The sequence below is a fragment of the Pelobates fuscus genome, chromosome 9 (assembly GCF_036172605.1).
Source record: "Pelobates fuscus isolate aPelFus1 chromosome 9, aPelFus1.pri, whole genome shotgun sequence".
NCBI lineage: Eukaryota > Metazoa > Chordata > Amphibia > Anura > Pelobatidae > Pelobates > Pelobates fuscus.
The window spans coordinates 44,570,573-44,596,702 of NC_086325.1; the positions used below are offsets into that span (position 1 = coordinate 44,570,573).

Consider the following 26,130-nt stretch of genomic DNA (forward strand, 5'->3'; position numbering starts at 1 on the left):
AAATTGCTGTCACTGCTTGAAAGAGTGTGCAGTAAGTGGTGCCTCTTTCGGACAAAGGCAGGTTTCTCCAATTTTTTTTCACAAGTTGAATCGCTTCTGCAATTTGTCATGCTGTGTTTTTTCTTTTTCCCAGATACGCTGCCACATCACACCCAAAATTGAGACCGCGTGGCCTAATGGCTAAGGCGTCTGACTTTGAATCAGAAGATTGAGAGTTTCAGTCCCTTCGTGGTCCATGTTTATGAAGCTTCAAACACCAATGCAGAAGCCTGTCATGTTCTTCTGAAAAGGGGCAAGTTTATTTGTTACTTTTAATGATAAAAATTGGTGCGTTTAACTAAATCAAACAACCCTATGATGGAAAATTACTACAAATATAAGATAAAGGACAGTTTCCTTCAAATCTTTTAAAGCAAACCTTTAAATAAAAGTCATCAGAAACAGAGGGATATATTTGAAGAAGTTACCTGGTGGAAACACTGCTTTTAGCCATTGTTAGAGAAATGAAAACAGAAAAATTCTTTGGAAATCATGCTATTTCTTTCTCATCAACTTATGCAAATCATTGGAATTGCCACTTATGCCAAAAAGAGAGAGCTCTGAAAGTGTGTTTCTAACAAAAGGCAGTTTTCTCTCTCAAATTGTTTCACAAGTTTGAAAAAAATGAAGCATCTGCATTAACTCCTAAAGGTGTCCATGTTTTCTGCCAAGTGACCTCATGGAAGAGGAGGATTCTGTTTTGGCTTGTCCTTCCACGTTGTTGTCGTCAAGTTTGAAGAATTGAAACATCTGCATTCCCTTCTAACAGTAGATTTCCTCTATTTGACTGAGTGGACAAATTCGGCTCTGCTCATTTCTGGGGAATCGAAAATCAAGATGTTGTTTTGCAAAGCTTTGCCTTTCTTCCATCGTTACTTAATCCATCTTTTAAAATTGCTGTCACTGCTTGAAAGAGTGTGCAGTAAGTGGTGCCTCTTTCGGACAAAGGGAGGTTTCTCCAATTTTTTTCACAAGTTGAATCGCTTCTGCAATTTGTCATGCTATGTTTTTTCTTTTTCCCAGATACGCTGCCACACACACCCAAAATTGAGACCGAGTGGCCTAATGGATAAGGCGTCTGTCTTTGAATCAGAAGATTGAGGGTTCGAGTCCCTTTGTGGTCGATGTTTATGAAGCTTCAAACACCAATGCAGAAGCCTGTCATGTTCTTCTGAAAAGGGGCAAGTTTATTTGTTACTTTTAATGATAAAAATTGGTGCATTTAACTAAATCAAACAACCCTATGATGGAAAATTACTACAAATATAAGATAAAGGACAGTTTCCTTCAAATCTTTTAAAGCAAACCTTTAAATAAAAGTCATCAGAAACAGAGGGATATATTTGAAGAAGTTACCTGGTGGAAACACTACTTTTAGCCATTGTTAGAGAAATGAAAACAGAAAAATTCTTTGGAAATCATGCTATTTCTTTCTCATCAACTTATGCAAATCATTGGAATTGCCACTTATGCCAAAAAGAGAGAGCTCTGAAAGTGTGTTTCTAACAAAAGGCAGTTTTCTCTCTCAAATTGTTTCACAAGTTTGAAAAAAATGAAGCATCTGCATTAACTCCTAAAAGTGTCCATGTTTTCTGCCAAGTGACCTCATGGAAGAGGAGGATTCTGTTTTGGCTTGTCCTTCCACGTTGTTGTCGTCAAGTTTGAAGAATTGAAACATCTGCATTCCCTTCTAACAGTAGATTTCCTCTATTTGACTGAGCGGACAAATTCGGCTCTGCTCATTTCTGGGGAATCGAAAATCAAGATGTTGTTTTGCAAAGCTTTGCCTTTCTTCCATCGTTACTTAATCCATCTTTTAAAATTGCTGTCACTGCTTGAAAGAGTGTGCAGTAAGTGGTGCCTCTTTCGGACAAAGGGAGGTTTCTCCAATTTTTTTCACAAGTTGAATCGCTTCTGCAATTTGTCATGCTATGTTTTTTCTTTTTCCCAGATACGCTGCCACACACACCCAAAATTGAGACCGCGTGGCCTAATGGATAAGGCGTCTGACTTTGAATCAGAAGATTGAGGGTTCGAGTCCCTTTGTGGTCGATGTTTATGAAGCTTCAAACACCAATGCAGAAGCCTGTCATGTTCTTCTGAAAAGGGGTAAGTTTATTTGTTACTTTTAATGATAAAAATTGGTGCGTTTAACTAAATCAAACAACCCTATGATGGAAAATTACTACAAATATAAGATAAAGGACAGTTTCCTTCAAATCTTTTAAAGCAAACCTTTAAATAAAAGTCATCAGAAACAGAGGGATATATTTGAAGAAGTTACCTGGTGGAAACACTGCTTTTAGCCATTGTTAGAGAAATGAAAACAGAAAAATTCTTTGGAAATCATGCTATTTCTTTCTCATCAACTTATGCAAATCATTGGAATTGCCACTTATGCCAAAAAGAGAGAGCTCTGAAAGTGTGTTTCTAACAAAAGGCAGTTTTCTCTCTCAAATTGTTTCACAAGTTTGAAAAAAATGAAGCATCTGCATTAACTCCTAAAGGTGTCCATGTTTTCTGCCAAGTGACCTCATGGAAGAGGAGGATTCTGTTTTGGCTTGTCCTTCCACGTTGTTGTCGTCAAGTTTGAAGAATTGAAACATCTGCATTCCCTTCTAACAGTAGATTTCCTCTATTTGACTGAGCGGACAAATTCGGCTCTGCTCATTTCTGGGGAATCGAAAATCAAGATGTTGTTTTGCAAAGCTTTGCCTTTCTTCCATCGTTACTTAATCCATCTTTTAAAATTGCTGTCACTGCTTGAAAGAGTGTGCAGTAAGTGGTGCCTCTTTCGGACAAAGGGAGGTTTCTCCAATTTTTTTCACAAGTTGAATCGCTTCTGCAATTTGTCATGCTATGTTTTTTCTGTTTCCCAGATACGCTGCCACATCACACCCAAAATTGAGACCGCGTGGCCTAATGGATAAGGCGTCTGACTTCGAATCAGAAGATTGAGAGTTCGAGTCCCTTCGTGGTCGATGTTTATGAAGCTTCAAACACCAATGAAGAAGCCTGTCATGTTCTTCTGAAAAGGGGCAAGTTTATTTGTTACTTTTAATGATAAAAATTGGTGCGTTTAACTAAATCAAACAACCCTATGATGGAAAATTACTACAAATATAAGATAAAGGACAGTTTCCTTCAAATCTTTTAAAGCAAACCTTTAAATAAAAGTCATCAGAAACAGAGGGATATATTTGAAGAAGTTACCTGGTGGAAACACTGCTTTTAGCCATTGTTAGAGAAATGAAAACAGAAAAATTCTTTGGAAATCATGCTATTTCTTTCTCATCAACTTATGCAAATCATTGGAATTGCCACTTATGCCAAAAAGAGAGAGCTCTGAAAGTGTGTTTCTAACAAAAGGCAGTTTTCTCTCTCAAATTGTTTCACAAGTTTGAAAAAAATGAAGCATCTGCATTAACTCCTAAAGGTGTCCATGTTTTCTGCCAAGTGACCTCATGGAAGAGGAGGATTCTGTTTTGGCTTGTCCTTCCACGTTGTTGTCGTCAAGTTTGAAGAATTGAAACATCTGCATTCCCTTCTAACAGTAGATTTCCTCTATTTGACTGAGCGGACAAATTCGGCTCTGCTCATTTCTGGGGAATCGAAAATCAAGATGTTGTTTTGCAAAGCTTTGCCTTTCTTCCATCGTTACTTAATCCATCTTTTAAAATTGCTGTCACTGCTTGAAAGAGTGTGCAGTAAGTGGTGCCTCTTTCGGACAAAGGGAGGTTTCTCCAATTTTTTTCACAAGTTGAATCGCTTCTGCAATTTGTCATGCTATGTTTTTTCTTTTTCCCAGATACGCTGCCACACACACCCAAAATTGAGACCGCGTGGCCTAATGGATATGGCGTCTGACTTTGAATCAGAAGATTGAGGGTTCGAGTCCCTTCGTGGTCGATGTTTATGAAGCTTCAAACACCAATGCAGAACCCTGTCATGTTCTTCTGAAAAGGGGCAAGTTTATTTGTTACATTTAATGATAAAAAATGGTGCGTTTAACTAAATCAAACAACCCTATGATGGAAAATTACTACAAATATAAGATAAAGGACAGTTTCCTTCAAATCTTTTAAAGCAAACCTTTAAATAAAAGTCATCAGAAACAGAGGGATATATTTGAAGAAGTTACCTGGTGGAAACACTGCTTTTAGCCATTGTTAGAGAAATGAAAACAGAAAAATTCTTTGGAAATCATGCTATTTCTTTCTCATCAACTTATGCAAATCATTGGAATTGCCACTTATGCCAAAAAGAGAGAGCTCTGAAAGTGTGTTTCTAACAAAAGGCAGTTTTCTCTCTCAAATTGTTTCACAAGTTTGAAAAAAATGAAGCATCTGCATTAACTCCTAAAGGTGTCCATGTTTTCTGCCAAGTGACCTCATGGAAGAGGAGGATTCTGTTTTGGCTTGTCCTTCCACGTTGTTGTCGTCAAGTTTGAAGAATTGAAACATCTGCATTCCCTTCTAACAGTAGATTTCCTCTATTTGACTGAGCGGACAAATTCGACTCTGCTCATTTCTGGGGAATCGAAAATCAAGATGTTGTTTTGCAAAGCTTTGCCTTTCTTCCATCGTTACTTAATCCATCTTTTAAAATTGCTGTCACTGCTTGAAAGAGTGTGCAGTAAGTGGTGCCTCTTTCGGACAAAGGGAGGTTTCTCCAATTTTTTTCACAAGTTGAATCGCTTCTGCAATTTGTCATGCTATGTTTTTTCTTTTTCCCAGATACGCTGCCATACACACCCAAAATTGAGACCGCGTGGCCTAATGGATAAGGCGTCTGACTTCGAATCAGAAGATTGAGGGTTCGAGTCCCTTCGTGGTCGATGTTTATGAAGCTTCAAACACCACTGCAGAAGCCTGTCATGTTCTTCTGAAAAGGGGCAAGTTTATTTGTTACTTTTAATGATAAAAATTGGTGCGTTTAACTAAATCAAACAACCCTATGATGGAAAATTACTACAAATATAAGATAAAGGACAGTTTCCTTCAAATCTTTTAAAGCAAACCTTTAAATAAAAGTCATCAGAAACAGAGGGATATATTTGAAGAAGTTACCTGGTGGAAACACTGCTTTTAGCCATTGTTAGAGAAATGAAAACAGAAAAATTCTTTGGAAATCATGCTATTTCTTTCTCATCAACTTATGCAAATCATTGGAATTGCCACTTATGCCAAAAAGAGAGAGCTCTGAAAGTGTGTTTCTAACAAAAGGCAGTTTTCTCTCTCAAATTGTTTCACAAGTTTGAAAAAAATGAAGCATCTGCATTAACTCCTAAAGGTGTCCATGTTTTCTGCCAAGTGACCTCATGGAAGAGGAGGATTCTGTTTTGGCTTGTCCTTCCACGTTGTTGTCGTCAAGTTTGAAGAATTGAAACATCTGCATTCCCTTCTAACAGTAGATTTCCTCTATTTGACTGAGCGGACAAATTCGACTCTGCTCATTTCTGGGGAATCGAAAATCAAGATGTTGTTTTGCAAAGCTTTGCCTTTCTTCCATCGTTACTTAATCCATCTTTTAAAATTGCTGTCACTGCTTGAAAGAGTGTGCAGTAAGTGGTGCCTCTTTCGGACAAAGGGAGGTTTCTCCAATTTTTTTCACAAGTTGAATCGCTTCTGCAATTTGTCATGCTATGTTTTTTCTTTTTCCCAGATACGCTGCCATACACACCCAAAATTGAGACCGCGTGGCCTAATGGATAAGGCGTCTGACTTCGAATCAGAAGATTGAGGGTTCGAGTCCCTTCGTGGTCGATGTTTATGAAGCTTCAAACACCATTGCAGAAGCCTGTCATGTTCTTCTGAAAAGGGGCAAGTTTATTTGTTACTTTTAATGATAAAAATTGGTGCGTTTAACTAAATCAAACAACCCTATGATGGAAAATTACTACAAATATAAGATAAAGGACAGTTTCCTTCAAATCTTTTAAAGCAAACCTTTAAATAAAAGTCATCAGAAACAGAGGGATATATTTGAAGAAGTTACCTGGTGGAAACACTGCTTTTAGCCATTGTTAGAGAAATGAAAACAGAAAAATTCTTTGGAAATCATGCTATTTCTTTCTCATCAACTTATGCAAATCATTGGAATTGCCACTTATGCCAAAAAGAGAGAGCTCTGAAAGTGTGTTTCTAACAAAAGGCAGTTTTCTCTCTCAAATTGTTTCACAAGTTTGAAAAAAATGAAGCATCTGCATTAACTCCTAAAGGTGTCCATGTTTTCTGCCAAGTGACCTCATGGAAGAGGAGGATTCTGTTTCGGCTTGTCCTTCCACGTTGTTGTCGTCAAGTTTGAAGAATTGAAACATCTGCATTCCCTTCTAACAGTAGATTTCCTCTATTTGACTGAGGGGACAAATTCGGCTCTGCTCATTTCTGGGGAATCGAAAATCAAGATGTTGTTTTGCAAAGCTTTGCCTTTCTTCCATCGTTACTTAATCCATCTTTTAAAATTGCTGTCACTGCTTGAAAGAGTGTGCAGTAAGTGGTGCCTCTTTCGGACAAAGGCAGGTTTCTCCAATTTTTTTCACAAGTTGAATCGCTTCTGCAATTTGTCATGCTATGTTTTTTCTTTTTCCCAGATACGCTGCCACATTACACCCAAAATTGAGACCGCGTGGCCTAATGGATAAGGCGTCTGACTTCGAATCAGAAGATTGAGGGTTTGAGTCCCTTCGTGGTCGATGTTTATGAAGCTTCAAACACCAATGAAGAAGCCTGTCATGTTCTTCTGAAAAGGGGCAAGTTTATTTGTTACTTTTAATGATAAAAATTGGTGCTTTTAACTAAATCAAACAACCCTATGATGGAAAATTACTACAAATATAAGATAAAGGACAGTTTCCTTCAAATCTTTTAAAGCAAACCTTTAAATAAAAGTCATCAGAAACAGAGGGATATATTTGAAGAAGTTACCTGGTGGAAACACTGCTTTTAGCCATTGTTAGAGAAATGAAAACAGAAAAATTCTTTGGAAATCATGCTATTTCTTTCTCATCAACTTATGCAAATCATTGGAATTGCCACTTATGCCAAAAAGAGAGAGCTCTGAAAGTGTGTTTCTAACAAAAGGCAGTTTTCTCTCTCAAATTGTTTCACAAGTTTGAAAAAAATGAAGCATCTGCATTAACTCCTAAAGGTGTCCATGTTTTCTGCCAAGTGACCTCATGGAAGAGGAGGATTCTGTTTTGGCTTGTCCTTCCACGTTGTTGTCGTCAAGTTTGAAGAATTGAAACATCTGCATTCCCTTCTAACAGTAGATTTCCTCTATTTGACTGAGTGGACAAATTCGGCTCTGCTCATTTCTGGGGAATCGAAAATCAAGATGTTGTTTTGCAAAGCTTTGCCTTTCTTCCATCGTTACTTAATCCATCTTTTAAAATTGCTGTCACTGCTTGAAAGAGTGTGCAGTAAGTGGTGCCTCTTTCGGACAAAGGGAGGTTTCTCCAATTTTTTTCACAAGTTGAATCGCTTCTGCAATTTGTCATGCTATGTTTTTTCTCTTTCCCAGATACGCTGCCACACACACCCAAAATTGAGACCGCGTGGCCTAATGGCTAAGGTGTCTGACTTTGAATCAGGAGATTGAGAGTTCGAGTCCCTTCGTGGTCGATGTTTATGAAGCTTCAAACACCAATGAAGAAGCCTGTCATGTTCTTCTGAAAAGGGGCAAGTTTATTTGTTACTTTTAATGATAAAAATTGGTGCGTTTAACTAAATCAAACAACCCTATGATGGAAAATTACTACAAATATAAGATAAAGGACAGTTGTTTTGCAAAGCTTTGCCTTTCTTCCATCGTTACTTAATCCATCTTTTAAAATTGCTGTCACTGCTTGAAAGAGTGTGCAGTAAGTGGTGCCTCTTTCGGACAAACTGAGGTTTCTCCAATTTTTTTCACAAGTTGAATCGCTTCTGCAATTTGTCATGCTATGTTTTTTCTTTTTCCCAGATACGCTGCCACACTCGCCCAAAATTGAGACCGTGTGGCCTAATGGATAAGGCGTCTGACTTCGAATCAGAAGATTGAGGGTTCGAGTCCCTTCGTGGTCGATGTTTATGAAGCTTCAAACACCAATGCAGAAGCCTGTCATGTTCTTCTGAAAAGAGGCAAGTTTATTTGTTACTTTTAATGATAAAAATTGGTGCGTTTAACTAAATCAAACAACCCTATGATGGAAAATTACTACAAATATAAGATAAAGGACAGTTTCCTTCAAATCTTTTAAAGCAAACCTTTAAATAAAAGTCATCAGAAACAGAGGGATATATTTGAAGAAGTTACCTGGTGGAAACACTGCTTTTAGCCATTGTTAGAGAAATGAAAACAGAAAAATTCTTTGGAAATCATGCTATTTCTTTCTCATCAACTTATGCAAATCATTGGAATTGCCACTTATGCCAAAAAGAGAGAGCTCTGAAAGTGTGTTTCTAACAAAAGGCAGTTTTCTCTCTCAAATTGTTTCACAAGTTTGAAAAAAATGAAGCATCTGCATTAACTCCTAAAGGTGTCCATGTTTTCTGCCAAGTGACCTCATGGAAGAGGAGGATTCTGTTTCGGCTTGTCCTTCCACGTTGTTGTCGTCAAGTTTGAAGAATTGAAACATCTGCATTCCCTTCTAACAGTAGATTTCCTCTATTTGACTGAGGGGACAAATTCGGCTCTGCTCATTTCTGGGGAATCGAAAATCAAGATGTTGTTTTGCAAAGCTTTGCCTTTCTTCCATCGTTACTTAATCCATCTTTTAAAATTGCTGTCACTGCTTGAAAGAGTGTGCAGTAAGTGGTGCCTCTTTCGGACAAAGGAAGGTTTCTCCAATTTTTTTCACAAGTTGAATCGCTTCTGCAATTTGTCATGCTATGTTTTTTCTTTTTCCCAGATACGCTGCCACATCACACCCAAAATTGAGACCGCGTGGCCTAATGGATAAGGCGTCTGACTTCGAATCAGAAGATTGAGGGTTTGAGTCCCTTCGTGGTCGATGTTTATGAAGCTTCAAACACCAATGAAGAAGCCTGTCATGTTCTTCTGAAAAGGGGCAAGTTTGTTTGTTACTTTTAATGATAAAAATTGGTGCGTTTAACTAAATCAAACAACCCTATGATGGAAAATTACTACAAATATAAGATAAAGGACAGTTTCCTTCAAATCTTTTAAAGCAAACCTTTAAATAAAAGTCATCAGAAACAGAGGGATATATTTGAAGAAGTTACCTGGTGGAAACACTGATTTTAGCCATTGTTAGAGAAATGAAAACAGAAAAATTCTTTGGAAATCATGCTATTTCTTTCTCATCAACTTATGCAAATCATTGGAATTGCCACTTATGCCAAAAAGAGAGAGCTCTGAAAGTGTGTTTCTAACAAAAGGCAGTTTTCTCTCTCAAATTGTTTCACAAGTTTGAAAAAAATGAAGCATCTGCATTAACTCCTAAAGGTGTCCATGTTTTCTGCCAAGTGACCTCATGGAAGAGGAGGATTCTGTTTTGGCTTGTCCTTCCACGTTGTTGTCGTCAAGTTTGAAGAATTGAAACATCTGCATTCCCTTCTAACAGTAGATTTCCTCTATTTGACTGAGCGGACAAATTCGGCTCTGCTCATTTCTGGGGAATCGAAAATCAAGATGTTGTTTTGCAAAGCTTTGCCTTTCTTCCATCATTACTTAATCCATCTTTTAAAATTGCTGTCACTGCTTGAAAGAGTGTGCAGTAAGTGGTGCCTCTTTCGGACAAAGGCAGGTTTCTCCAATTTTTTTTCACAAGTTGAATCGCTTCTGCAATTTGTCATGCTGTGTTTTTTCTTTTTCCCAGATACGCTGCCACATCACACCCAAAATTGAGACCGCGTGGCCTAATGGATAAGGCGTCTGACTTTGAATCAGAAGATTGAGAGTTTGAGTCCCTTCGTGGTCCATGTTTATGAAGCTTCAAACACCAATGCAGAAGCCTGTCATGTTCTTCTGAAAAGGGGCAAGTTTATTTGTTACTTTTAATGATAAAAATTGGTGCGTTTAACTAAATCAAACAACCCTATGATGGAAAATTACTACAAATATAAGATAAAGGACAGTTTCCTTCAAATCTTTTAAAGCAAACCTTTAAATAAAAGTCATCAGAAACAGAGGGATATATTTGAAGAAGTTACCTGGTGGAAACACTGCTTTTAGCCATTGTTAGAGAAATGAAAACAGAAAAATTCTTTGGAAATCATGCTATTTCTTTCTCATCAACTTATGCAAATCATTGGAATTGCCACTTATGCCAAAAAGAGAGAGCTCTGAAAGTGTGTTTCTAACAAAAGGCAGTTTTCTCTCTCAAATTGTTTCACAAGTTTGAAAAAAATGAAGCATCTGCATTAACTCCTAAAGGTGTCCATGTTTTCTGCCAAGTGACCTCATGGAAGAGGAGGATTCTGTTTTGGCTTGTCCTTCCACGTTGTTGTCGTCAAGTTTGAAGAATTGAAACATCTGCATTCCCTTCTAACAGTAGATTTCCTCTATTTGACTGAGTGGACAAATTCGGCTCTGCTCATTTCTGGGGAATCGAAAATCAAGATGTTGTTTTGCAAAGCTTTGCCTTTCTTCCATCGTTACTTAATCCATCTTTTAAAATTGCTGTCACTGCTTGAAAGAGTGTGCAGTAAGTGGTGCCTCTTTCGGACAAAGGGAGGTTTCTCCAATTTTTTTCACAAGTTGAATCGCTTCTGCAATTTGTCATGCTATGTTTTTTCTTTTTCCCAGATACGCTGCCACACACACCCAAAATTGAGACCGAGTGGCCTAATGGATAAGGCGTCTGTCTTCGAATCAGAAGATTGAGGGTTCGAGTCCCTTTGTGGTCGATGTTTATGAAGCTTCAAACACCAATGCAGAAGCCTGTCATGTTCTTCTGAAAAGGGGCAAGTTTATTTGTTACTTTTAATGATAAAAATTGGTGCGTTTAACTAAATCAAACAACCCTATGATGGAAAATTACTACAAATATAAGATAAAGGACAGTTTCCTTCAAATCTTTTAAAGCAAACCTTTAAATAAAAGTCATCAGAAACAGAGGGATATATTTGAAGAAGTTACCTGGTGGAAACACTACTTTTAGCCATTGTTAGAGAAATGAAAACAGAAAAATTCTTTGGAAATCATGCTATTTCTTTCTCATCAACTTATGCAAATCATTGGAATTGCCACTTATGCCAAAAAGAGAGAGCTCTGAAAGTGTGTTTCTAACAAAAGGCAGTTTTCTCTCTCAAATTGTTTCACAAGTTTGAAAAAAATGAAGCATCTGCATTAACTCCTAAAGGTGTCCATGTTTTCTGCCAAGTGACCTCATGGAAGAGGAGGATTCTGTTTTGGCTTGTCCTTCCACGTTGTTGTCGTCAAGTTTGAAGAATTGAAACATCTGCATTCCCTTCTAACAGTAGATTTCCTCTATTTGACTGAGCGGACAAATTCGGCTCTGCTCATTTCTGGGGAATCGAAAATCAAGATGTTGTTTTGCAAAGCTTTGCCTTTCTTCCATCGTTACTTAATCCATCTTTTAAAATTGCTGTCACTGCTTGAAAGAGTGTGCAGTAAGTGGTGCCTCTTTCGGACAAAGGGAGGTTTCTCCAATTTTTTTCACAAGTTGAATCGCTTCTGCAATTTGTCATGCTATGTTTTTTCTTTTTCCCAGATACGCTGCCACACACACCCAAAATTGAGACCGCGTGGCCTAATGGATAAGGCGTCTGACTTTGAATCAGAAGATTGAGGGTTCGAGTCCCTTTGTGGTCGATGTTTATGAAGCTTCAAACACCAATGCAGAAACCTGTCATGTTCTTCTGAAAAGGGGCAAGTTTATTTGTTACTTTTAATGATAAAAATTGGTGCGTTTAACTAAATCAAACAACCCTATGATGGAAAATTACTACAAATATAAGATAAAGGACAGTTTCCTTCAAATCTTTTAAAGCAAATCTTTAAATAAAAGTCATCAGAAACAGAGGGATATATTGGAAGAAGGTACCTGGTGGAAACACTGCTTTTAGCCATTGTTAGAGAAATGAAAACAGAAAAATTCTTTGGAAATCATGCTATTTCTTTCTCATCAACTTATGCAAATCATTGGAATTGCCACTTATGCCAAAAAGAGAGAGCTCTGAAAGTGTGTTTCTAACAAAAGGCAGTTTTCTCTCTCAAATTGTTTCACAAGTTTGAAAAAAATGAAGCATCTGCATTAACTCCTAAAGGTGTCCATGTTTTCTGCCAAGTGACCTCATGGAAGAGGAGGATTCTGTTTTGGCTTGTCCTTCCACGTTGTTGTCGTCAAGTTTGAAGAATTGAAACATCTGCATTCCCTTCTAACAGTAGATTTCCTCTATTTGACTGAGCGGACAAATTCGGCTCTGCTCATTTCTGGGGAATCGAAAATCAAGATGTTGTTTTGCAAAGCTTTGCCTTTCTTCCATCGTTACTTAATCCATCTTTTAAAATTGCTGTCACTGCTTGAAAGAGTGTGCAGTAAGTGGTGCCTCTTTCGGACAAAGGGAGGTTTCTCCAATTTTTTTCACAAGTTGAATCGCTTCTGCAATTTGTCATGCTATGTTTTTTCTTTTTCCCAGATACGCTGCCACACACAACCAAAATTGAGACCGCGTGGCCTAATGGATAAGGCGTCTGACTTTGAATCAGAAGATTGAGGGTTCGAGTCCCTTTGTGGTCGATGTTTATGAAGCTTCAAACACCAATGCAGAAGCCTGTCATTTTCTTCTGAAAAGGGGCAAGTTTATTTGTTACTTTTAATGATAAAAATTGGTGCATTTAACTAAATCAAACAACCCTATGATGGAAAATTACTACAAATATAAGATAAAGGACAGTTTCCTTCAAATCTTTTAAAGCAAACCTTTAAATAAAAGTCATCAGAAACAGAGGGATATATTTGAAGAAGTTACCTGGTGGAAACACTGCTTTTAGCCATTGTTAGAGAAATGAAAACAGAAAAATTCTTTGGAAATCATGCTATTTCTTTCTCATCAACTTATGCAAATCATTGGAATTGCCACTTATGCCAAAAAGAGAGAGCTCTGAAAGTGTGTTTCTAACAAAAGGCAGTTTTCTCTCTCAAATTGTTTCACAAGTTTGAAAAAAATGAAGCATCTGCATTAACTCCTAAAGGTGTCCATGTTTTCTGCCAAGTGACCTCATGGAAGAGGAGGATTCTGTTTTGGCTTGTCCTTCCACGTTGTTGTCGTCAAGTTTGAAGAATTGAAACATCTGCATTCCCTTCTAACAGTAGATTTCCTCTATTTGACTGAGCGGACAAATTCGGCTCTGCTCATTTCTGGGGAATCGAAAATCAAGATGTTGTTTTGCAAAGCTTTGCCTTTCTTCCATCGTTACTTAATCCATCTTTTAAAATTGCTGTCACTGCTTGAAAGAGTGTGCAGTAAGTGGTGCCTCTTTCGGACAAAGGGAGGTTTCTCCAATTTTTTTCACAAGTTGAATCGCTTCTGCAATTTGTCATGCTATGTTTTTTCTTTTTCCCAGATACGCTGCCACATCACACCCAAAATTGAGACCGTGTGGCCTAATGGATAAGGCGTCTGACTTTGAATCAGAAGATTGAGGGTTCGAGTCCCTTTGTGGTCGATGTTTATGAAGCTTCAAACACCAATGCAGAAGCCTGTCATGTTCTTCTGAAAAGGGGCAAGTTTATTTGTTACTTTTAATGATAAAAATTGGTGCGTTTAACTAAATCAAACAACCCTATGATGGAAAATTACTACAAATATAAGATAAAGGACAGTTTCCTTCAAATCTTTTAAAGCAAACCTTTAAATAAAAGTCATCAGAAACAGAGGGATATATTTGAAGAAGTTACCTGGTGGAAACACTGCTTTTAGCCATTGTTAGAGAAATGAAAACAGAAAAATTCTTTGGAAATCATGCTATTTCCTTCTCATCAACTTATGCAAATCATTGGAATTGCCACTTATGCCAAAAAGAGAGAGCTCTGAAAGTCTGTTTCTAATAAAAGGCAGTTTTCTCTCTCAAATTGTTTCACAAGTTTGAAAAAAATGAAGCATCTGCATTAACTCCTAAAGGTGTCCATGTTTTCTGCCAAGTGACCTAATGGAAGAGGAGGATTCTGTTTTGGCTTGTCCTTCCACGTTGTTGTCGTCAAGTTTGAAGAATTGAAACATCTGCATTCCCTTCTAACAGTAGATTTCCTCTATTTGACTGAGCGGACAAATTCGGCTCTGCTCATTTCTGGGGAATCGAAAATCAAGATGTTGTTTTGCAAAGCTTTGCCTTTCTTCCATCGTTACTTAATCCATCTTTTAAAATTGCTGTCACTGCTTGAAAGAGTGTGCAGTAAGTGGTGCCTCTTTCGGACAAAGGCAGGTTTCTCCAATTTTTTTCACAAGTTGAATCGCTTCTGCAATTTGTCATGCTATGTTTTTTCTTTTTCCCAGATACGCTGCCACATCACACCCAAAATTGAAACCGCGTGGCTTAATGGATAAGGCGTCTGACTTCGAATCAGAAGATTGAGGGTTCGAGTCCCTTCGTGGTCGATGTTTATGAAGCTTCAAACACCAATGAAGAAGCCTGTCATGTTCTTCTGAAAAGGGGCAAGTTTATTTGTTACTTTTAATGATAAAAATTGGTGCGTTTAACTAAATCAAACAACCCTATGATGGAAAATTACTACAAATATAAGATAAAGGACAGTTTCCTTCAAATCTTTTAAAGCAAACCTTTAAATAAAAGTCATCAGAAACAGAGGGATATATTTGAAGAAGTTACCTGGTGGAAACACTGCTTTTAGCCATTGTTAGAGAAATGAAAACAGAAAAATTCTTTGGAAATCATGCTATTTCTTTCTCATCAACTTATGCAAATCATTGGAATTGCCACTTATGCCAAAAAGAGAGAGCTCTGAAAGTGTGTTTCTAACAAAAGGCAGTTTTCTCTCTCAAATTGTTTCACAAGTTTGAAAAAAATGAAGCATCTGCATTAACTCCTAAAGGTGTCCATGTTTTCTGCCAAGTGACCTCATGGAAGAGGAGGATTCTGTTTTGGCTTGTCCTTCCACGTTGTTGTCGTCAAGTTTGAAGAATTGAAACATCTGCATTCCCTTCTAACAGTAGATTTCCTCTATTTGACTGAGCGGACAAATTCGGCTCTGCTCATTTCTGGGGAATCGAAAATCAAGATGTTGTTTTGCAAAGCTTTGCCTTTCTTCCATCGTTACTTAATCCATCTTTTAAAATTGCTGTCACTGCTTGAAAGAGTGTACAGTAAGTGGTGCCTCTTTCGGACAAAGGGAGGTTTCTCCAATTTTTTTCACAAGTTGAATCGCTTCTGCAATTTGTCATGCTATGTTTTTTCTTTTTCCCAGATACGCTGCCACACACACCCAAAATTGAGACCGTGTGGCCTAATGGATAAGGCGTCTGACTTCGAATCAGAAGATTGAGGGTTCGAGTCCCTTCGTGGTCGATGTTTATGAAGCTTCAAACACCAATGCAGAAGCCTGTCATGTTCTTCTGAAAAGGGGCAAGTTTATTTGTTACTTTTAATGATAAAAAATGGTGCGTTTAACTAAATCAAACAACCCTATGATGGAAAATTACTACAAATATAAGATAAAGGACAGTTTCCTTCAAATCTTTTAAAGCAAACCTTTAAATAAAAGTCATCAGAAACAGAGGGATATATTTGAAGAAGTTACCTGGTGGAAACACTGCTTTTAGCCATTGTTAGAGAAATGAAAACAGAAAAATTCTTTGGAAATCATGCTATTTCCTTCTCATCAACTTATGCAAATCATTGGAATTGCCACTTATGCCAAAAAGAGAGAGCTCTGAAAGTGTGTTTCTAACAAAAGGCAGTTTTCTCTCACAAATTGTTTTACAAGTTTGAAAAAAATGAAGCATCTGCATTAACTCCTAAAGGTGTCCATGTTTTCTGCCAAGTGACCTCATGGAAGAGGAGGATTCTGTTTTGGCTTGTCCTTCCACGTTGTTGTCGTCAAGTTTGAAGAATTGAAACATCTGCATTCCCTTCTAACAGTAGATTTCCTCTATTTGACTGAGCGGACAAATTCGGCTCTGCTCATTTCTGGGGAATCGAAAATCAAGATGTTGTTTTGCAAAGCTTTGCCTTTCTTCCATCGTTACTTAATCCATCTTTTAAAATTGCTGTCACTGCTTGAAAGAGTGTGCAGTAAGTGGTGCCTCTTTCGGACAAAGGGAGGTTTCTCCAATTTTTTTCACAAGTTGAATCGCTTCTGCAATTTGTCATGCTATGTTTTTTCTTTTTCCCAGATACGCTGCCACACACACCCAAAATTGAGACCGCGTGGCCTAATGGATAAGGCGTCTGACTTCGAATCAGAAGATTGAGGGTTCGAGTCCCTTCGTGGTCGATGTTTATGAAGCTTCAAACACCAATGCAGAAGCCTGGCATGTTCTTCTGAAAAGGGGCAAGTTTCTTTGTTACTTTTAATGATAAAAATTGGTGCGTTTAACTAAATCAAACAACCCTATGATATAAAATTACTACAAATATAAGATAAAGGACAGTTTCCTTCAAATCTTTTAAAGCAAACCTTTAAATAAAAGTCATCAGAAACAGAGGGATATATTGGAAGAAGTTACCTGGTGGAAACACTGCTTTTAGCCATTGTTAGAGAAATGAAAACAGAAAAATTCTTTGGAAATCATGCTATTTCTTTCTCATCAACTTATGCAAATCATTGGAATTGCCACTTATGCCAAAAAGAGAGAGCTCTGAAAGTGTGTTTCTAACAAAAGGCAGTTTTCTCTCTCAAATTGTTTCACAAGTTTGAAAAAAATGAAGCATCTGCATTAACTCCTAAAGGTGTCCATGTTTTCTGCCAAGTGACGTCATGGAAGAGGAGGATTCTGTTTTGGCTTGTCCTTCCACGTTGTTGTCGTCAAGTTTGAAGAATTGAAACATCTGCATTCCCTTCTAACAGTAGATTTCCTCTATTTGACTGAGCGGACAAATTCGGCTCTGCTCATTTCTGGGGAATCGAAAATCAAGATGTTGTTTTGCAAAGCTTTGCCTTTCTTCCATCGTTACTTAATCCATCTTTTAAAATTGCTGTCACTGCTTGAAAGAGTGTGCAGTAAGTGGTGCCTCTTTCGGACAAAGGGAGGTTTCTCCAATTTTTTTCACAAGTTGAATCGCTTCTGCAATTTGTCATGCTATGTTTTTTCTTTTTCCCAGATACGCTGCCACACACACCCAAAATTGAGACCGCGTGGCCTAATGGATAAGGCGTCTGACTTCGAATCAGAAGATTGAGGGTTCGAGTCCCTTCGTGGTCGATGTTTATGAAGCTTCAAACACCAATGCAGAAGCCTGGCATGTTCTTCTGAAATGGGGCAAGTTTCTTTGTTACTTTTAATGATAAAAATTGGTGCGTTTAACTAAATCAAACAACCCTATGATATAAAATTACTACAAATATAAGATGAAGGACAGTTTCCTTCAAATATTTTAAAGCAAACCTTTAAATAAAAGTCATCAGAAACAGAGGGATATATTGGAAGAAGTTACCTGGTGGAAACACTGCTTTTAGCCATTGTTAGAGAAATGAAAACAGAAAAATTCTTTGGAAATCATGCTATTTCCTTCTCATCAACTTATGCAAATCATTGGAATTGCCACTGATGCAAAAAAGAGAGAGCTCTGAAAGTGTGTTTCTAACAAAAGGCAGTTTTCTCTCACAAATTGTTTCACAAGTTTGAAAAAAATGAAGCATCTGCATTAACTCCTAAAGGTGTCCATGTTTTCTGCCAAGTGACCTCATGGAAGAGGAGGATTCTGTTTTGGCTTGTCCTTCCACGTTGTTGTCGTCAAGTTTGAAGAATTGAAACATCTGCATTCCCTTCTAACAGTAGATTTCCTCTATTTGACTGAGCGGACAAATTCGGCTCTGCTCATTTCTGGGGAATCGAAAATCAAGATGTTGTTTTGCAAAGCTTTGCCTTTCTTCCATCGTTACTTAATCCATCTTTTAAAATTGCTGTCACTGCTTGAAAGAGTGTGCAGTAAGTGGTGCCTCTTTCGGACAAAGGGAGGTTTCTCCAATTTTTTTCTCAAGTTGAATCGCTTCTGCAATTTGTCATGCTATGTTTTTTCTTTTTCCCAGATACGCTGCCACACACACCCAAAATTGAGACCGCGTGGCCTAATGGATAAGGCGTCTGACTTCGAATCAAAAGATTCAGGGTTCGAGTCCCTTTGTGGTCGATGTTTATGAAGCTTCAAACACCAATGCAGAAGCCTGTCATGTTCTTCTGAAAAGGGGCAAGTTTATTTGTTACTTTAATGATAAAAATTGGTGCGTTTAACTAAATCAAACAACCCTATGATGGAAAATTGCTACAAATATAAGATAAAGGACAGTTTCCTTCAAATCTTTTAAAGCAAACCTTTAAATAAAAGTCATCAGAAACAGAGGGATATATTTGAAGAAGTTGCCTGGTGGAAACACTGCTTTTAGCCATTGTTAGAGAAATGAAAACAGAAAAATTCTTCGGAAATCATGCTATTTCTTTCTCATCAACTTATGCAAATCATTGGAATTGCCACTTATGCCAAAAAGAGAGAGATCTGAAAGTGTGTTTCTAACAAAAGGCAGTTTTCTCTCTCAAATTGTTTCACAAGTTTGAAAAAAATGAAGCATCTGCATTAACTCCTAAAGGTGTCCATGTTTTCTGCCAAGTGACCTCATGGAAGAGGAGGATTCTGTTTTGGCTTGTCCTTCCACGTTGTTGTCGTCAAGTTTGAAGAATTGAAACATCTGCATTCCCTTCTAACAGTAGATTTCCTCTATTTGACTGAGGGGACAAATTCGGCTCTGCTCATTTCTGGGGAATCGAAAATCAAGATGTTGTTTTGCAAAGCTTTGCCTTTCTTCCATCGTTACTTAATCCATCTTTTAAAATTGCTGTCACTGCTTGAAAGAGTGTGCAGTAAGTGGTGCCTCTTTCGGACAAAGGGAGGTTTCTCCAATTTTTTTCACAAGTTGAATCACTTCTGCAATTTGTCATGCTATGTTTTTTCTTTTTCCCAGATACGCTGCCACACACACCCAAAATTGAGACCGCGTGGCCTAATGGATAAGGCGTCTGACTTCGAATCAGAAGATTGAGGGTTCGAGTCCCTTTGTGGTCGATGTTTATGAAGCTTCAAACACCAATGCAGAAGCCTGGCATGTCATGTTCTTCTGAAAAGGGACAAGTTTCTTTGTTACTTTTAATGATAAAAATTGGTGCGTTTAACTAAATCAAACAACCCTATGATATAAAATTACTACAATTATAAGATAAAGGACAGTTTCCTTCAAATCTTTTAAAGCAAACCTTTAAATAAAAGTCATCAGAAACAGAGGGATATATTGGAAGAAGTTACCTGGTGGAAACACTGCTTTTAGCCATTGTTAGAGAAATGAAAACAGAAAAATTCTTTGGAAATCATGCTATTTCTTTCTCATCAACTTATGCAAATCATTGGAATTGCCACTTATGCCAAAAAGAGAGAGCTCTGAAAGTGTGTTTCTAACAAAAGGCAGTTTTCTCTCTCAAATTGTTTCACAAGTTTGAAAAAAATGAAGCATCTGCATTAACTCCTAAAGGTGTCCATGTTTTCTGCCAAGTGACCTCATGGAAGAGGAGGATTCTGTTTTGGCTTGTCCTTCCACGTTGTTGTCAAGTTTGAAGAATTGAAACATCTGCATTCCCTTCTAACAGTAGATTTCCTCTATTTGACTGAGGGGACAAATTCGGCTCTGCTCATTTCTGGGGAATCGAAAATCAAGATGTTGTTTTGCAAAGCTTTGCCTTTCTTCCATCGTTACTTAATCCATCTTTTAAAATTGCTGTCACTGCTTGAAAGAGTGTGCAGTAAGTGGTGCCTCTTTCGGACAAAGGCAGGTTTCTCCAATTTTTTTCACAAGTTGAATCGCTTCTGCAATTTGTCATGCTATGTTTTTTCTTTTTCCCAGATACGCTGCCACATCACACCCAAAATTGAGACCGCGTGGCCTAATGGATAAGGCGTCTGACTTCGAATCAGAAGATTGAGGGTTCGAGTCCCTTCGTGGTCGATGTTTATGAAGCTTCAAACACCAATGAAGAAGCCTGTCATGTTCTTCTGAAAAGGGGCAAGTTTATTTGTTACTTTTAATGATAAAAATTGGTGCGTTTAACTAAATCAAACAACCCTATGATGGAAAATTACTACAAATATAAGATAAAGGACAGTTTCCTTCAAATCTTTTAAAGCAAACCTTTAAATAAAAGTCATCAGAAACAGAGGGATATATTTGAAGAAGTTACCTGGTGGAAACACTGCTTTTAGCCATTGTTAGAGAAATGAAAACTGAAAAATTCTTCGGAAATCATGCTATTTCTTTCTCATCAACTTATGCAAATCATTGGAATTGCCACTTATGCCAAAAAGAGAGAGCTCTGAAAGTGTGTTTCTAACAAAAGGCAGTTTTCTCTCTCAAATTGTTTCACAAGTTTGAAAAAAATGAAGCATCTGCATTAACTCCTAAAGGTGTCCATGTTTTCTGCCAAGTGACGTCATGGAAGAGGAGGATTCTGTTTTGGCTTGTCCTTCCACGTTGTTGTCGTCAAGTTTGAAGAATTGAAACATCTGCATTCCCTTCTAACAGTAGATTTCCTCTATTTGACTGAGGGGACAAATTCGGCTCTGCTCATTTCTGGGGAATCGAAAATCAAGATGTTGTTTTGCAAAGCTTTGCCTTTCTTCCATCGTTACTTAATCCATCTTTTAAAATTGCTGTCACTGCTTGAAAGAGTGTGCAGTAAGTGGTGCCTCTTTCGGACAAAGGCAGGTTTCTCCAATTTTTTTCACAAGTTGAATCGCTTCTGCAATTTGTCATGCTATGTTTTTTCTTTTTCCCAGATACGCTGCCACATCACACCCAAAATTGAGACCGCGTGGCCTAATGAATAAGGCGTCTGACTTCGAATCAGAAGATTGAGGGTTCGAGTCCCTTCGTGGTCGATGTTTATGAAGCTTCAAACACCAATGAAGAAGCCTGTCATGTTCTTCTGAAAAGGGGCAAGTTTATTTGTTACTTTTAATGATAAAAATTGGTGCGTTTAACTAAATCAAACAACCCTATGATGGAAAATTACTACAAATATAAGATAAAGGACAGTTTCCTTCAAATCTTTTAAAGCAAATCTTTAAATAAAAGTCATCAGAAACAGAGGGATATATTTGAAGAAGTTACCTGGTGGAAACACTGCTTTTAGCCATTGTTAGAGAAATGAAAACAGAAAAATTCTTTGGAAATCATGCTATTTCTTTCTCATCAACTTATGCAAATCATTGGAATTGCCACTTATGCCAAAAAGAGAGAGCTCTGAAAGTGTGTTTCTAACAAAAGGCAGTTTTCTCTCTCAAATTGTTTCACAAGTTTGAAAAAAATGAAGCATCTGCATTAACTCCTAAAGGTGTCCATGTTTTCTGCCAAGTGACCTCATGGAAGAGGAGGATTCTGTTTTGGCTTGTCCTTCCACGTTGTTGTCGTCAAGTTTGAAGAATTGAAACATCTGCATTCCCTTCTAACAGTAGATTTCCTCTATTTGACTGAGGGGACAAATTCGGCTCTGCTCATTTCTGGGGAATCGAAAATCAAGATGTTGTTTTGCAAAGCTTTGCCTTTCTTCCATCGTTACTTAATCCATCTTTTAAAATTGCTGTCACTGCTTGAAAGAGTGTGCAGTAAGTGGTGCCTCTTTCGGACAAAGGCAGGTTTCTCCAATTTTTTTCACAAGTTGAATCGCTTCTGCAATTTGTCATGCTATGTTTTTTTCTTTTTCCCAGATACGCTGCCACATCACACCCAAAATTGAGACCGCGTGGCCTAATGGATAAGGCGTCTGACTTCGAATCAGAAGATTGAGGGTTCGAGTCCCTTCGTGGTCGATGTTTATGAAGCTTCAAACACCAATGAAGAAGCCTGTCATGTTCTTCTGAAAAGGGGCAAGTTTATTTGTTACTTTTAATGATAACAATTGGTGCGTTTAACTAAATCAAACAACCCTATGATGGAAAATTACTACAAATATAAGATAAAGGACAGTTTCCTTCAAATCTTTTAAAGCAAACCTTTAAATAAAAGTCATCAGAAACAGAGGGATATATTTGAAGAAGTTACCTGGTGGAAACACTGCTTTTAGCCATTGTTAGAGAAATGAAAACAGAAAAATTCTTTGGAAATCATGCTATTTCTTTCTCATCAACTTATGCAAATCATTGGAATTGCCACTTATGCCAAAAAGAGAGAGCTCTGAAAGTGTGTTTCTAACAAAAGGCAGTTTTCTCTCTCAAATTGTTTCACAAGTTTGAAAAAAATGAAGCATCTGCATTAACTCCTAAAGGTGTCCATGTTTTCTGCCAAGTGACCTCATGGAAGAGGAGGATTCTGTTTTGGCTTGTCCTTCCACGTTGTTGTCGTCAAGTTTGAAGAATTGAAACAACTGCATTCCCTTCTAACAGTAGATTTCCTCTATTTGACTGAGCGGACAAATTCGGCTCTGCTCATTTCTGGGGAATCGAAAATCAAGATGTTGTTTTGCAAAGCTTTGCCTTTCTTCCATCGTTACTTAATCCATCTTTTAAAATTGCTGTCACTGCTTGAAAGAGTGTGCAGTAAGTGGTGCCTCTTTCGGACAAAGGGAGGTTTCTCCAATTGTTTTCACAAGTTGAATTGCTTCTGCAATTTGTCATGCTATGTTTTTTCTTTTTCCCAGATACGCTGCCACACACACACGCAAAATTGAGACCGCGTGGCCTAATGGATAAGGCGTCTGACTTCGAATCAGAAGATTGAGGGTTCGAGTCCCTTCGTGGTCGATGTTTATGAAGCTTCAAACACCAATGCAGAAGCCTGGCATGTTCTTCTGAAAAGGGGCAAGTTTCTTTGTTACTTTTAATGATAAAAATTGGTGCGTTTAACTAAATCAAACAACCCTATGATATAAAATTACTACAAATATAAGATAAAGGACAGTTTCCTTCAAATCTTTTAAAGCAAACCTTTAAATAAAAGTCATCAGAAACAGAGGGATATATTGGAAGAAGTTACCTGGTGGAAACACTGCTTTTAGCCATTGTTAGAGAAATGAAAACAGAAAAATTATTTGGAAATCATGCTATTTCTTTCTCATCAACTTATGCAAATCATTGGAATTGCCACTTATGCCAAAAAGAGAGAGCTCTGAAAGTGTGTTTCTAACAAAAGGCAGTTTTCTCTCTCAAATTGTTTCACAAGTTTGAAAAAAATGAAGCATCTGCATTAACTCCTAAAGGTGTCCATGTTTTCTGCCAAGTGACCTCATGGAAGAGGAGGATTCTGTTTTGGCTTGTCCTTCCACGTTGTTGTCGTCAAGTTTGAAGAATTGAAACATCTGCATTCCCTTCTAACAGTAGATTTCCTCTATTTGACTGAGCGGACAAATTCGGCTCTGCTCATTTCTGGGGAATCGAAAATCAAGATGTTGTTTTGCAAAGCTTTGCCTTTCTTCCATCGTTACTTAATCCATCTTTCAAAATTGCTGTCACTGCTTGAAAGAGTGTGCAGTAAGTGGTGCCTCTTTCGGACAAAGGGAGGTTTCTCCAATTTTTTTCACAAGTTGAATCGCTTCTGCAATTTGTCATGCTATGTTTTTTCTTTTTCCCAGATACGCTGCCACACACACCCAAAATTGAGACCGCGTGGCCTAATGGATAAGGCGTCTGACTTTGAATCAGAAGATTGAGAGTTCGAGTCCCTTCGTGGTCGATGTTTATGAAGCTTCAAACACCAATGAAGAAGCCTGTCATGTTCTTCTGAAAAGGGGCAAGTTTATTTGTTACTTTTAATGATAAAAATTGGTGCGTTTAACTAAATCAAACAACCCTATGATGGAAAATTACTATAAATATAAGATAAAGGACAGTTTCCTTCAAATCTTTTAAAGCAAACCTTTAAATAAAAGTCATCAGAAACAGAGGGATATATTTGAAGAAGTTACCTGGTGGAAACACTGCTTTTAGCCATTGTTAGAGAAATGAAAACAGAAAAATTCTTCGGAAATCATGCTATTTCTTTCTCATCAACTTATGCAAATCATTGGAATTGCCACTTATGCCAAAAAGAGAGAGCTCTGAAAGTGTGTTTCTAACAAAAGGCAGTTTTCTCTCTCAAATTGTTTCACAAGTTTGAAAAAAATGAAGCATCTGCATTAACTCCTAAAGGTGTCCATGTTTTCTGCCAAGTGACCTCATGGAAGAGGAGGATTCTGTTTTGGCTTGTCCTTCCACGTTGTTGTCGTCAAGTTTGAAGAATTGAAACATCTGCATTCCCTTCTAACAGTAGATTTCCTCTATTTGACTGAGGGGACAAATTCAACTCTGCTCATTTCTGGGGAATCGAAAATCAAGATGTTGTTTTGCAAAGCTTTGCCTTTCTTCCATCGTTACTTAATCCATCTTTTAAAATTGCTGTCACTGCTTGAAAGAGTGTGCAGTAAGTGGTGCCTCTTTCGGACAAAGGCAGGTTTCTCCAATTTTTTTCACAAGTTGAATCGCTTCTGCAATTTGTCATGCTATGTTTTTTCTTTTTCCCAGATACGCTGCCACATCACACCCAAAATTGAGACCGCGTGGCCTAATGGATAAGGCGTCTGACTTCAAATCAGAAGATTGAGGGTTCGAGTCCCTTCGTGGTCGATGTTTTTGAAGCTTCAAACACCAATGCAGAAGCCTGTCATGTTCTTCTGAAAAGGGGCAAGTTTATTTGTTACTTTTAATGATAAAAATTGGTGCGTTTAACTAAATCAAACAACCCTATGATGGAAAATTACTACAAATATAAGATAAAGGACAGTTTCCTTCAAATCTTTTAAAGCAAACCTTTAAATAAAAGTCATCAGAAACAGAGGGATATATTTGAAGAAGTTACCTGGTGGAAACACTGCTTTTAGCCATTGTTAGAGAAATGAAAACAGAAAAATTCTTTGGAAATCATGCTATTTCTTTCTCATCAACTTATGCAAATCATTGGAATTGCCACTTATGCCAAAAAGAGAGAGCTCTGAAAGTGTGTTTCTAACAAAAGGCAGTTTTCTCTCTCAAATTGTTTCACAAGTTTGAAAAAAATGAAGCATCTGCATTAACTCCTAAAGGTGTCCATGTTTTCTGCCAAGTGACCTCATGGAAGAGGAGGATTCTGTTTTGGCTTGTCCTTCCACGTTGTTGTCGTCAAGTTTGAACAATTGAAACATCTGCATTCCCTTCTAACAGTAGATTTCCTCTATTTGACTGAGCGGACAAATTCGGCTCTGCTCATTTCTGGGGAATCGAAAATCAAGATGTTGTTTTGCAAAGCTTTGCCTTTCTTCCATCGTTACTTAATCCATCTTTTAAAATTGCTGTCACTGCTTGAAAGAGTGTGCAGTAAGTGGTGCCTCTTTCGGACAAAGGGAGGTTTCTCCAATTTTTTTCACAAGTTGAATCGCTTCTGCAATTTTTCATGCTATGTTTTTTCTTTTTCCCAGATACGCTGCCACACACACACCCAAAATTGAGCCCGCGTGGCCTAATGGATAAGGCGTCTGACTTCAAATCAGAAGATTGAGGGTTCGAGTCCCTTCGTGGTCGATGTTTATGAAGCTTCAAACACCAATGCAGAAGCCTGTCATGTCATGTTCTTCTGAAAAGGGACAAGTTTCTTTGTTACTTTTAATGATAAAAATTGGTGCGTTTAACTAAATCAAACAACCCTATGATATAAAATTACTACAATTATAAGATAAAGGACAGTTTCCTTCAAATCTTTTAAAGCAAACCTTTAAATAAAAGTCATCAGAAACAGAGGGATATATTGGAAGAAGTTACCTGGTGGAAACACTGCTTTTAGCCATTGTTAGAGAAATGAAAACAGAAAAATTCTTTGGAAATCATGCTATTTCTTTCTCATCAACTTATGCAAATCATTGGAATTGCCACTTATGCCAAAAAGAGAGAGCTCTGAAAGTGTGT

The 26,130-nt window shown here is 37.7% G+C and overlaps 19 non-coding genes across 19 annotated transcripts; all 19 read left to right on the forward strand.

Moving 5' to 3' along the window:
- Positions 1–2,018: 2,018 nt before the first annotated feature.
- Positions 2,019–2,091, forward strand: TRNAQ-UUG (transfer RNA glutamine (anticodon UUG)). Its single transcript has one exon. It is a non-coding gene; the product is annotated as a tRNA-Gln (tRNA).
- Positions 2,092–3,875: 1,784 nt separating this feature from the next.
- On the forward strand, positions 3,876–3,948 carry TRNAQ-UUG (transfer RNA glutamine (anticodon UUG)). The gene has a single exon. It is a non-coding gene; the product is annotated as a tRNA-Gln (tRNA).
- An 855-nt stretch (positions 3,949–4,803) lies between these two features.
- TRNAR-UCG (transfer RNA arginine (anticodon UCG)) lies at positions 4,804–4,876 on the forward strand. Its single transcript has one exon. It is a non-coding gene; the product is annotated as a tRNA-Arg (tRNA).
- Positions 4,877–5,731: 855 nt separating this feature from the next.
- On the forward strand, positions 5,732–5,804 carry TRNAR-UCG (transfer RNA arginine (anticodon UCG)). The gene has a single exon. It is a non-coding gene; the product is annotated as a tRNA-Arg (tRNA).
- Positions 5,805–6,660: 856 nt separating this feature from the next.
- On the forward strand, positions 6,661–6,733 carry TRNAR-UCG (transfer RNA arginine (anticodon UCG)). Its single transcript has one exon. It is a non-coding gene; the product is annotated as a tRNA-Arg (tRNA).
- An 855-nt stretch (positions 6,734–7,588) lies between these two features.
- Positions 7,589–7,661, forward strand: TRNAQ-UUG (transfer RNA glutamine (anticodon UUG)). Its single transcript has one exon. It is a non-coding gene; the product is annotated as a tRNA-Gln (tRNA).
- A 368-nt stretch (positions 7,662–8,029) lies between these two features.
- On the forward strand, positions 8,030–8,102 carry TRNAR-UCG (transfer RNA arginine (anticodon UCG)). The gene has a single exon. It is a non-coding gene; the product is annotated as a tRNA-Arg (tRNA).
- An 856-nt stretch (positions 8,103–8,958) lies between these two features.
- On the forward strand, positions 8,959–9,031 carry TRNAR-UCG (transfer RNA arginine (anticodon UCG)). The gene has a single exon. It is a non-coding gene; the product is annotated as a tRNA-Arg (tRNA).
- Positions 9,032–11,744: 2,713 nt separating this feature from the next.
- On the forward strand, positions 11,745–11,817 carry TRNAQ-UUG (transfer RNA glutamine (anticodon UUG)). Its single transcript has one exon. It is a non-coding gene; the product is annotated as a tRNA-Gln (tRNA).
- An 855-nt stretch (positions 11,818–12,672) lies between these two features.
- TRNAQ-UUG (transfer RNA glutamine (anticodon UUG)) lies at positions 12,673–12,745 on the forward strand. The gene has a single exon. It is a non-coding gene; the product is annotated as a tRNA-Gln (tRNA).
- An 856-nt stretch (positions 12,746–13,601) lies between these two features.
- On the forward strand, positions 13,602–13,674 carry TRNAQ-UUG (transfer RNA glutamine (anticodon UUG)). The gene has a single exon. It is a non-coding gene; the product is annotated as a tRNA-Gln (tRNA).
- Positions 13,675–15,458: 1,784 nt separating this feature from the next.
- Positions 15,459–15,531, forward strand: TRNAR-UCG (transfer RNA arginine (anticodon UCG)). Its single transcript has one exon. It is a non-coding gene; the product is annotated as a tRNA-Arg (tRNA).
- Positions 15,532–16,386: 855 nt separating this feature from the next.
- On the forward strand, positions 16,387–16,459 carry TRNAR-UCG (transfer RNA arginine (anticodon UCG)). Its single transcript has one exon. It is a non-coding gene; the product is annotated as a tRNA-Arg (tRNA).
- An 855-nt stretch (positions 16,460–17,314) lies between these two features.
- TRNAR-UCG (transfer RNA arginine (anticodon UCG)) lies at positions 17,315–17,387 on the forward strand. Its single transcript has one exon. It is a non-coding gene; the product is annotated as a tRNA-Arg (tRNA).
- Positions 17,388–19,169: 1,782 nt separating this feature from the next.
- TRNAR-UCG (transfer RNA arginine (anticodon UCG)) lies at positions 19,170–19,242 on the forward strand. The gene has a single exon. It is a non-coding gene; the product is annotated as a tRNA-Arg (tRNA).
- An 858-nt stretch (positions 19,243–20,100) lies between these two features.
- Positions 20,101–20,173, forward strand: TRNAR-UCG (transfer RNA arginine (anticodon UCG)). Its single transcript has one exon. It is a non-coding gene; the product is annotated as a tRNA-Arg (tRNA).
- A 1,786-nt stretch (positions 20,174–21,959) lies between these two features.
- On the forward strand, positions 21,960–22,032 carry TRNAR-UCG (transfer RNA arginine (anticodon UCG)). Its single transcript has one exon. It is a non-coding gene; the product is annotated as a tRNA-Arg (tRNA).
- Positions 22,033–22,889: 857 nt separating this feature from the next.
- Positions 22,890–22,962, forward strand: TRNAR-UCG (transfer RNA arginine (anticodon UCG)). The gene has a single exon. It is a non-coding gene; the product is annotated as a tRNA-Arg (tRNA).
- An 855-nt stretch (positions 22,963–23,817) lies between these two features.
- TRNAQ-UUG (transfer RNA glutamine (anticodon UUG)) lies at positions 23,818–23,890 on the forward strand. Its single transcript has one exon. It is a non-coding gene; the product is annotated as a tRNA-Gln (tRNA).
- Positions 23,891–26,130: the final 2,240 nt, after the last annotated feature.